The following is a 10,528-nucleotide window of genomic DNA, read 5'->3' as shown; positions in this document are numbered from 1 at the left end:
TTTTTATCATATCTTGATGTTGAATCTATGTTTGCATTAGCCACTACCACCAATGATCAGAGTAACAAAAAGTTTAAGTACTTTCATATTCAATCCATATTAAATACATTTCGCTTTTGTGTATGTGTGTGTGACTACTCCTGTTACGAGATGGTTTAATAGCCTAAAGCCACTTGCGGAAAGGGAAAATAGTTAAGAGAAATTATTTTATGGTCATCAGATTAGTAAGAATTGGGAGAAGTAAATTAGCATGGCCAGTGACTACTTACGAAAATATCTATTCTATTGGATTTGGGTTAAGAATTGGTAAATCAAAAAAAAAAAAAAAAGTGTTGCTGACATTAGCCATTTATAGCTATTTCTGAATAGGGGTCAACAAGAAGGAGAGAGAGAGAGAGAGAGAGGGGAGATGGATGTTGAGACTTTGAGAGTTAATTATATGTCTGCAAGGGTCAGCGGGACCTTATATGATAGATCATTATTACAAATTCCTCTGACAGCTGTGTCAGTGTTCATTTATGAACATTTATAAACAACTATAAAATCTGTGGTTATATTTCACCTACACTGACCCATATAATTGCCACAAAAATTAGATAAATTTTTAAAAATTTGATCCAGGTTGCCTGGGTGGCTCAGTGGGTTAAAGCCTCTGCCTTCAGCTCGGGTCATGATCCCAGGGTCCTGGGATCAAGCCCAGCATCGGGCTCTCTGCTCGGCAGGGAGCCAGCTTCCTCCTCTCTCTCTGCTTTCCTCTCTGCCTGCTTGTGATCTCTCTCTGTCAAATAAATAAATAACATCTTTTAAAAAAATAATTTGATCCTGTTCTTTGTTTTGGTGCCTGTTTTTCTTCTTGAAACATATAGTCTGCTCTCTCTTCCCTGTGATGTCTCAACATATGCATAGTTAGGTTTGTGATATGTTACCCTATTGCTCTAGACATAACTGAGTAAATCAGTACCAATCCACTAATCTCTGATTATATGAAGAGGTTCTTTTGACAATTAAGTAGAGGTTCCTTTGACAATTAGTTAAATATGTGCAACAAGTAACACAGTCCATATTAGACCTTCAATAATTGGTAGCTATTGATATCATACCGATACTATATTATTGACACAATTATCCTCTTTTTACTATCTTTTTAAGTTTCTGATTGCTTCTATTCTGCTAACTTCTTAAATTTGTCTACTTTCTAAAACCACGTAATTATATATGGGAGATTCCCAATGTTACATGTCTTTTTCCTGATTGTTTTCCTCTCCGTTCACCTTCCTTCCCATTTCCTCACCTTGTCCTCTGCTCTCTTCTTCATTCCTCTTATGTCTTCTCCCAACCCTCTCTGTTTCATCCAGTAAATAACTATTTATAATATTCATATTATAAATATTACATAAAAATTTATATTTAAATAAATATTTCCCAGTCATGGCTTATAACTTGTTCTCTGGTTCTACAATCCCATTCTCATTAAATATCTATAAAAGCTGAAATTTTGAAATTGATTTTCTGATGGCTAATGAAATAGAATAAGAAAACAAGGGCTGAGGTGCTAAACAGATCTGATCAATTCTGTTCTTTTTCCCTTTTTATTTAAAAATAAGAATTTCACTGGGCACAGAAGGGAAGGCAGAAAAGGAACCATAGTTCTCCTTGAAGGAAGAAAAGTAGATAAAAATAAAGCATTATCCCCTAAAATTATAGTAATGTTAGAACAATAACTTGCAGTTTGCAATAGACTTTTCATGTACCTCATGGCATTACTTATTCCATGCTAATGATGAGGAAACTAGTATTTAGAGAGGCTAAGTTCCTTCTGTAAGAGATTTCCTATACTACTGCATCAGGAAGGAACCCAGGTCTGAAGATGGAGCTTGATTGAGCGTTCATTCCATCTGGCACCAAGATAGATCTGTGTGAACACATGAAACATAATATCACTTAAAGATGCCACTTTTTCTGCCAACTATAAATCAGAGTCTGGTGCTAAGGTAAAGGACAGTCAGAGAAAAGTTAAATGGCCTGTGTGAAATATCCTGCTCATCACAATTCATTGTGCAGATCAAGTACAGCATTCCCATGCACTGGATGTCCTGACCACAGTGCCTTCTCCTAAAGTAAAGAGAGCATTAGGCTTTTTGACCTTGTCAGTGGAAGTCTCAAGAAGGACTTCTCCTAAATACTGTCTTGTGTAGGGAAGATAAATTACATCTGGCTCTGTCTCACCTAAAACCACATTCTAACTTACTTTATAAGAGTCAATCCAGTCAGTATTTAATGTCACAGGCCTTGACTTCAAACTAGGCTGTATTTTTGGTTCTGGAGCACACTGGCAGTGACATAATGGGTGCTTTATTTGATCTCTCTAAACCTCAAATTCCTTCTATGTAATATGAGAGAATAAAATGAACAGTTCTTTTGAGAATTAATTGAGATATCACTTAGGTAAGTGCTTGATTCAGTGCCTAAACGCAGTGTCATAGTAGCTACTATCATCATCATCATCATCATCATCCCATCCCCATTATCAGTCTATTATTAAGCTATAGTGAGAACAACATACATTTTGAAGTTAAACTGATGTGAGCTCAAATCCCTTTCCCACCAATTATTCAAAATGGAAATTAGGCAGATTATTTGCCTTTCCATGAGCCATATATCCCCCTTGTATTGGATATGTTACTTCTCTATGAAATCAGACTGAACATTATTTAGGACATATATGTCAAGTTCATGGAAAATGGAATGCCTGAAAAATGCCAGAGGTCAACAAAAACTCTCCTTGTGCTTTGCCTGAATGCCTAATGGTAATAAATTCTTCGCAAAATGTATTTTTGTTCAAGCTGTTCATCAACCGTATAAGGGGCAAAAGTAGTGCTTTCAATCTGTGATAATACTACTTCTTTAACTTGCTTAACATTTTTGTAAGCACGTCATTGGTTCATGTTTATATATTACTATCTATAATCTATTTTTCATTTTTGTCCTTCAAATAAAATTTGAAACATACAAATTATAGAAAAACAAAACATATACTTATGTACCTGTTCAAGAGGAAAATAATTCCCTTCTATCTTTCTAAGTTCTTTGACTGGTCTATTAATAATTACATTCAAATAAAAGAGATTAACAAGAGAAAAAAATGTGTACATATAGGGGCCCCATAAGAATATGAAACCCAAGGACAAGCTGGGCAATTAAGGGTTATATGCCCTCTTGAGCAGAGGAATGGGATATAGGCATGGGGTTTCAAAGGCAAAGAGTATGGTTCATTGGACAAAAAGAATAGAAAATGCTAATCAGATATTCATCCTGATTCATATTTATCATTCAGATAAAAAAGTTGTCTTTTGATAATAGCTCTCTTGCTGGGCCAGGCCCCTATCTAAATTATCTTAGGTAGTTTACGGAGACATGAAAATTTTTCCTAAATTTTCTGGATCTTAATTGCTTTCAGCTCAAAATATTTCACATGCCTAAGTTGCACATTTTGGAGAAATTTGTTTTGAACCCCTTCTTAGCCAACACAAAATTTGAAGATACTTTAACTTCTTTTTAATTTTTTTTTCAAATGTCTATTTTTTTTTTTTAGGCAATTAAACATAAACTACCACAGTTTTATTATCCATCTCTTCATGCTTCTTTCCTTGCAAAGATAATTACAGGTAACTGTATTAATGACATTCATTACCTTATACTTTCCAACATATATCTGTATTTGTAAAATATACTACTTTTGGTGTGATCCTTAAGTTTGATGAAACTCATCTGAAAAACAACTATGTTTTTGTGGTTAGACTTTTAATTGCCAATTTGATTTCTTCAATATTTAGAAGTCAATTTTATGAACAATTCCCAAAAATGTTTTAAGGTACATTTTTCTAATAAATGTTTGCTTAACTTTTTACTACTGAGGAAATAGAGTTTTTTAAATGATTTTCCTTTTTCCATTCTATACATTTTTATACTCTTCCTTCCAATTCCATTGTTACTTATCTGTACTTTCTCTCTTTCCTAGTCAAAATTATATACTATTTTATTATTATTCTTAAATTTGTAGACTATGTTCTTGACAGTTCTTTTTTGTTTGCTTTTTCTTTTATAAGTTCTAATTTTTCTTTTTCTTAAATCATTTTTGTAAATTTGTGATTTTACTTTTTCTGATTTTGTAAGCAAAATGCTGAAGTCATACTTAATATATATATATATATTATTTTTTGATAATGTAATGTGTACTGATGGTATAAATTACCGTCAAAGTCAAGCTTTTTTTTTTTTTTTTAAAGATTTTATTTATTTATTTGTCAGAGAGAGAGAGATCGCAAGTAGGCAGAGAGACAGGCAGAGAGAAAGGAAGAAGCAGGCTTCCCAAAGAGCAGAGAGCCCGACACGGGGCTCGATCCCAGGACCCCCGGGATCATGACCTGAGCCGAAGGCAGAGGCTTTAACCCACTGAGCCACCCAGGTGCCCCTCAAAGTTAAGCTTTGTTTGGTCTTCTCTGTGATAATGTATAAAGCTTTCACTTTTCTTCAGTTCTAATGATTAGTTTATTTCAATTAGAATTTTCATTACCAATTGGTATTTTAAGAAATACATTTTGATATTTCCAAATGAAAAGAGTTTGGATACAATTTTTTTGCTGTCACATTGGGATCACAGAATGTTACCTCTTGATATTGATTCATTGTCATTTTTAAGCCTCCCATTGTAGCTTGGAACATTAGCAAATTTTATAAATGTTCTGTGTGCTCTTGAAAAAAATATACAGGCATACCTCATTTTATTGTTCATTGCTTTATTGTTTTTCACAGACACTGCATTTTTTAATAGATAAAAGATCTGTGACAACCTTGTGTCAAGCAAGTCTATCAGCACCATTTTTCCATAGCATTTCCTTACTTCATGTCTCTGTGTCACATTTTGATAATCCTCACAATATTTCAAACTTTTAATTATTATTATAATATTTGTCATGGTAATTTATAATCAAAGATCCTTGATATTTCTATTGTAATTGTTTTCAGGTGTTATAAACTACACCCAAGTAAGACAATGAACTTAATCACTAAATGTACTTTGTGTTCTGACTGCTCCACTGACTGGCTATTCCCCTGTCTCTCTCTCCCTTTCCTCAGGCCTCTCTATTCCCTGAAACATGATAAATTCAATATTAATAAATTCTATAAATTCAAATAGCCCTATAATGGCCTCTTAATGTTAAAATAAAAGGAAGAATTGCCCATCTCTCACTTGAAAGTAAAAGGTTTTTATAATATTTTTATTATTTATTTATTTAATATTTTAAAATAATTAATCTTAGTAAGGAAGGCATGTTGGAAGCTGAGATAGGTCAAAATATAGGTGTCTTATACCAATTAGCCAAGTTGTGAAAGCAAAGGAAAATTTATTAATGAAAATTAAAAGTATTACTTCAGTGAACACATGAATGATAGGAAAGTGAAACCTTAGTGCCAATATGGAGAAAATTTGAGTGGTCTGGATAGAAGATCTAACCAACCACAACATCCTCTTAAGCCAAAGCCTAATCCAGAGCAAGGCCCTAATGCTTTTCGATTAAGTCTGAGGAAGGTGAAAAAGCTATAGAAGAGAAGTTTGAAAATAGCAGAGGTTGGTTCATGAGATTTAAAGAAAGTTGCCGTCTCCATAACATAAAAGTGAAAGATGAAGCAGCAAGTGCTGATGTCATAGTTGTAGCAAATTATCCAGAAAAATCAATCTAAAGAAAATAAAGGAAGGTCATTGCACTAAACAACAGATTTTCAATGTACATAAGAGAGGCTTACATGCAAAGAAATGCCATCTAGGACTTTCATGGCTGAAGAGAAGTCAGTGCCTGGCTTCAAAGATTCAAAGGACAAGCTACCTGCCCTATTACACGCTAATGCAGCTGGTGACTTAAGTAGCAGCCAGTGGTCATTTACAATTCTGAAAATTTTAGGGCCTAAGAATTATGCTAAATCTACTTTGCCTGTGCTCTACAAATGGACCAACAAAGCCTGGATGGCAACACATCTATTTACAACAGGGTTTACTGAATATTTTAAGCCCACTGTTGAAACCTACTGCTAAAAACAAAAGGATTTCTTTCAAAATATTACCGCTCATTGACAGCGTACATGGTCACCCAAAAGTTCTACTGGAGACATATAATGAGATTAGTGTTGTTTTCATGCCTTCTAACACAACATCCATTCTGTAGCTCTTGGATCAAGGAGTAACTTTCTAGTCTTATTATTTAAGAAATATATGTCATAAGGTTGTAGCTGCCATAGATTGTGATTCCTCTAATGGATTAGATAAAGTAAATTGAAACTTTTAGGAAAGGATCCACCATTCTAGATTCCATTAAGAACACTTGTGATTCATGGAGAGAGGCCAAATATCAACATTAAGAGGAGTTTTGAAGAAGTTGTTTCTGACCCTCATGGAAGACTCTGAGGAGTGCAAGATTTCCATGGAGGAAATAAGTTCTCCATGATGGAGGTAGGAATAGAACTAGAATTAGAGGCGGAGCCTGAAGATATGACTGAATTGTTGCAACCTTACGGTAAAATTTTCACATATGAGAAGTCACTTCTTAAGGATGAGCAAAGAGGGTGCCTGGGTGGCTCAGTAGGTTAATCATCTGCCTTTGACTCAGGTCATGATCCCAGGGTCCTCAAATCGAGTCCCAAATTAGGCTCCCTGCTCACTGGGAAGTCTGCTTCTCCCTTTACTGCCCCCCCCCCCACTGCTCATGATTCCCCTCTCTGTCTTTCTGTCTCTGTTTCTCTCTCTCTGATAAATAAATAAAATCTTTTTTTTTTTTTTTTTAAAGGACGAGCAAAGAAGTTGGTTGCTTGAGACGGAAACTATTCTTAGTGAAGATGTGGTGAATATTGTTGAAATTACAATAAAAATTTTCTAAGTTTTACTAGTTGATAAAGCAGTGGCAGGGTTTAAAAGGATTGACTCTAATTTTGAAAGAAATTCTACTGTGGGTAAAATGCTATCGAATAGTATCATATGCTACAGAGAAAGTGTCTGTTAGGAGTCTACACCCAGGATCTGTCATGTTGGGTTTTGTAAGTTGTGTGGAGTTAGGAGTCTACACCCAGGATCTGTCATGTTGGGTTTTGTAAGTTGTGTCGCTGCTATCTTGGCCTATTCCCTTATAAGGACTTGGCCCTTCAGAACTGCTTCCCCAAGTCCAGGTCTTGCTGTAGGTCACCAGAGCAGCACTCCCACCTGCCAGAGACTATACCACTCAAACATCTCCTTCCCTGAAGGTAGGTACAGCCACTGGGGCATAGTGGGAGTCATCAGTACAGTGGTGGGTATGCAGTTTGGTGAACAACACCACTCATCCTAAATGCACTGGAAGTGCAGGGCAGATAGAGCAAGCTGGTTTTGGAGGTGGCCCACCATTTGGTGAGAGCATGGTAAAGAGTATTGCCATGGATGATGCCAAAGGCTTAGTTAGAGGACAGAAAGTCCTGGTTTCTGGTGCACCAGTCAAAATTCCTTTTTGCTCTGAGAACTTGGGAAGAATCACAAATGCCATTGGAGAACCTGTTGATGAGGGAAACCCCATCAAAACTAAACAATTTGCACCTATTCATGCTGAGACTTCTGAGTTCATAGAGATGAGTGTTGAGCAGGAAATTCTGGTTGCTGGTATCAAGGTGGTGAATCTGCTGACTCCCTATGCTAAGGGTGGAAAAACTGGGCTCTTTGGTGGTGTTGGGGTTGCCAGGATGGTATTGATCATAAAGTTAATATCATCAAAGCCCATGATAGTCACACTGTATTTTCTGGTGTTGGTGAGAAGACTTGTGAAGTCAATGACTTATACCATGAAATGATTGAGTCTGGTGTTATCAATTTAAAAGATACTACCTCCAAATAGTTCTGGTGTGTGGTCAAATGAATCAACCACCTGGCGCTCATGCTTAGGTAGCTCTGAATGGACTGACTGTTGCTGAATACTTCAGAGACCAAGAGGGTCATACTACTCTTTATTGATTATACCTTTAGCTTCACCCAGGCTGGCTCTGAGGTGTCTGCTTTGCTGGGAATAATTTCTTCTGCTGTGGGCTGTCACTCTACCCTGGCCACTGACATGGGTACCATGTAGGAAAGAATCACCACCGCTGTGAAGTGATCTATTACCTCTGTATAGGCTACTTATGTGCCTACTGATGACTTGGCTGCCCTGCCACCACCTTAGACCTTTTCGATGAAGCCACTGTGCTGTCCAATGCTATTGCTTTGATATGGATCCTCTGGATTCCACTTCTTGAATCATGGATCCCAGTGTTGTTGGAAATTAGTATTATGATGTTGCCCATGGGGTTCAAAAGATCCCACAAGACTACAAATGATGGACATCATTGGCATCCTGGGTATGGATGAACTTTCTGGGCAAGACAAGTTGATTGTCCTGTTCATGGAAAATACAGGGTTTCTCATCTCAGCCATTCCAGGTTGATGAGGTTTTCATATGTCATATGGAGATGCTGGTACCTATCAAGGAGACCATCTAAGGATTCTAGTAGATTTTGGCAGGTGAATCTGACCATCCCCCAGAACAAGCCTTCTCTGAAAAAGCTATGGCAAAAGCTGATGAGCTGACTGAAGAGCATTGGTGAGGAGTTCCTTTTGGCAAAAGAAGCACTCATTTTCCATACTTTCCTTCCCTTTCCCCCTAGTAAAAAAATTTCAGTTTCCTCTGTAGGCCACATAAGAGCCTTAATTGAAGACATTGTGTTCTGTCTGAAGAGGACTGAAGGTTTCCAGTAAAATGTACACCGCTCAGAAAAAAAGTGAATTGATGCTGCAAATGTTATTGTTGTCTTATTTTCAGAAATTGGCACACCACCGCAGACTTCACAAACCATCACCCTGATCAGTCATTGGCCATCAACATTAAGGCAAGACCCTCCACCAACAAAAAAGTTATGACTTACTGAAAGCTCAGATGATGGCTAGCACTTATTCGTAATAAAGCATTTTTAAATTTATACACACAAACACATACACAAACACACACACATCTTTTTAGACATAATGGTATTAAGTACTTGCTAGACTACAGTGTAGTGTGAACATAAATATTGTATGCATTGGAAAACCCAAAAATAATGTGACTTCCTTTATCGTGATATTTACTTTATTGCCATATCACTTTATTATGATCATCTGGAACTAAACCTACAATATTTACAAGGGATGCCTATAGAATATTTTACAAGCCAGAGACTATGTAGAGCCCATATAATAATTTCCAACTTTTAATCTTTTTTTTTTTTTTTAAAGATTTTATTTATTTATTTGAGAGAGAGAGACAATGAGAGAGAGCATGAGCGAGGAGAAGTCAGAGAGCGAAGCAGACTCCCCATGGAGCTGGGAGCCCGATGTGGGACTCGATCCCGGTACTCCAGGATCACGCCCTGAGCCAAAGGCAGTCGTCCAACCAACTGAGCCACCCAGGCGTCCCTTAATTATTCTTTAAATAGTGTACATAATAGTTTTTTATAAATGGATAAAACTATCATAAGGATATTGAACAGTATTGAAATAGCATTTTTTATTATAAAATAGTTTATTTATATAGTGTTCATATAACATTTATATTAAAATTGCATGCTAATTGTGAGATTATGGAAACTGTGTAAAGATTTGAAGAAGAAAGTAAATGCCAATTGAAATCCCAACACTTTGAGAAAAGACCCCTCAGCACTTTGGGACCGTACCTCAAAGCCATTCTCTAGGCACATGCACACATTCTTTTCCATTATGCTTTGCTTGGTGGACACTTGTTCAGGGCCAGCCTCTTGAAAATGCAGTCTCGGTCCCGGCTGTCTCATTCAGTTTATTTGTCCCTAGGAAAGTCTCTTGCTTCTAACATCTGTAACATTGAATAAATACTTATTTAATGCATATCTATTTTGAAATACCCACAAGTTTTCTGTTTAGAGGAACAAAAACAGATTTACATATCGGCCTGAAGGTTTAAACATGGGCTCTCTGAAAGCACAAGTGGCAAGAAGTTCCAGCACTGGGAACATTCGTTCGAAAAGCCCTGCCCCTGGGTATATCAATTCAAATTCATGAACTATCAACAGGCGCTTATCTTCATTTCCCCCATGGGAGGAAAATGAAGGGAAAGTAATGGAAAGGTAATGAGCAAAGCAGAGCTTCAGTAGTAGAAAAAAAGAAAACAAATTGTACTACATTTTCTATCCCACTGCCTTATTAAGGGTGTGCGTATATCTGTAAGTATGAATATTCCAGATTCTCTCCTTTAAAATCAAGAAAAATAAAGATTGATATGAAAACCTATAATACTAATATAATAATAATAATAATAATATAATATAATAATAATAATAGTTACTACATTTACATTTGTGGGCTGCTTTACAGATTTTAAGTTACATTATCTTATTTAATCCATACAGGAGCCATTTGAGTGGCAGGGGATCTATTATTCATTCAAGGCATTAGGAAGTTAAGACCAAAAAA

General features: G+C 36.3%; 1 pseudogene; it reads left to right on the top strand.

Annotated features, from left to right (window-relative positions):
• The first annotated feature begins 7,127 nt into the window (after positions 1–7,127).
• Positions 7,128–8,652, top strand: LOC122910052 (annotated as a pseudogene).
• The last annotated feature ends 1,876 nt before the right edge of the window (positions 8,653–10,528 follow it).

The sequence above is a fragment of the Neovison vison genome, chromosome 6 (genome assembly GCF_020171115.1).
Source record: "Neovison vison isolate M4711 chromosome 6, ASM_NN_V1, whole genome shotgun sequence".
NCBI lineage: Eukaryota > Metazoa > Chordata > Mammalia > Carnivora > Mustelidae > Neogale > Neogale vison.
This window is presented reverse-complemented; position numbering and strand designations above follow the sequence as displayed.